Source organism: Cebus imitator, unplaced genomic scaffold (genome assembly GCF_001604975.1).
Source record: "Cebus imitator isolate Cc_AM_T3 unplaced genomic scaffold, Cebus_imitator-1.0 Scaffold23, whole genome shotgun sequence".
NCBI classification, from domain to species: domain Eukaryota; kingdom Metazoa; phylum Chordata; class Mammalia; order Primates; family Cebidae; genus Cebus; species Cebus imitator.
The window spans coordinates 8,562,848-8,564,320 of record NW_016107338.1 but is presented as its reverse complement, the minus strand read 5'-3'; positions in this window follow the sequence as shown (position 1 = coordinate 8,564,320).

Sequence of the window (1,473 nt, the reverse complement as noted above, 5' to 3'; positions counted from 1 at the left end):
GATAACTACACACATATTCACCACCTTGTGGGGCTCCCCAGAGGAGCAGAACCTACCCGCACCCCCCACACCCCTACGCACAGAGAAGTGGGCATAGCAGGGCCTCTTCCTCAATAAAGTACTAGCTGAGGTGTCACTTGTCCAGGAATCCCTGATCTTTCCCATTTCCATTTCATTAAAGCACACTGAAAAGCATTAGCCTGATACATACGAGGTACCTGATATATACATATCCATGGAGATTTAAGCAAGCAAGCAACAATCAACTGCTAAAATATTTCCCTGGAAGCTCGGTCCTTCCATCAGAACACAAATCTAGTTTGTCCCTAAGAGTAAGAGTCAAGGACAAGAGGACACCCATTTTTAATAAATCCGTGGCCTGCTGGGAACATGAGTCATTGCCACTGGGTACCCAGCACCATGTTATAAATATAGAAGATAGTATGAAGTGACAAATCAATGGAGATGTTTAAAGATCTTTAGAGGACTGAGTCATCATTATCATTTCTTATTTCTAATGTTTCACAGCATTTTCCTTCAGAGAAAATTCCCTGTGTTCCCCAGCAGGCTGCATGATGGGAGAAGGACCACAAGAGAGTGAGCCGGCTGCACTCTGGGGCTGACTCAGCAGTAGCCGTGTGTCCTTGGGCTGGTCACTTCCTCTTCCTGGCCTCGGTTTCCTCATCTGTGAACTGCGGGAGTTGGACTAGATGGTCCCTGAGTTCTAAGTCTCTTCTGCTCTACCACTGATGGAATGCGAAGGAAAATTGGAAAGGAAGACTTTCCAAGAGGAATAGCAGAACAGGAATCAGAGTTCACAGTGGCATTTTTCTCACCTGTGGTTCCCAACCTGGATGCATATTAGTTTACTCTGGGAACTCTGAAAAATCCCATGCCCAGGCCATACCCCAAAGCAAATAAACAAAATTTCTGGTGGTGGGACCCAAGCACCAGTATTTTCAAAGCTGCCCAGGGGTTTCAGCCAAGGCTGAGAAATGCCGGGTCAGCAGCACTGTAGGCAGCCTAAGAATTCTGCATTTAACAAGCTCCTGGCAAATACTTGGGCATGTGAGTGAGAATCACAGACGCAGTACCCTCAGCATCTGCAGGCACCCAGGTTCATGGTCTTTTCTGGAAAACTCCATTCCAGGTAATTGCCCGAAAGCCTCTAACTATAGTAGCCATGGATGACCTCATTTGAGGTGAAATCTTCTCTTGTCGGCCATGGAGGTGATCTTTCCCCAGAAAAAACTGAAATGCAGGGCCGGGTGCAGTGGCTCACACCTGTAATCCCAGCACTTTAAGAGGCTGAGGCAAGTGGATCACCTAAGGTCAGGAGTTCGAGACCAGCCTGACCAACAGGGTGAAACCCCATTTCTACAAAAAACACAAAAATTAGCCAGGTGTGGTGGTAAGTACCTGTAGTCCCAGCTACTTGGGAGGCTGACAGGAGGATTGCTTGAACCTAGGAGG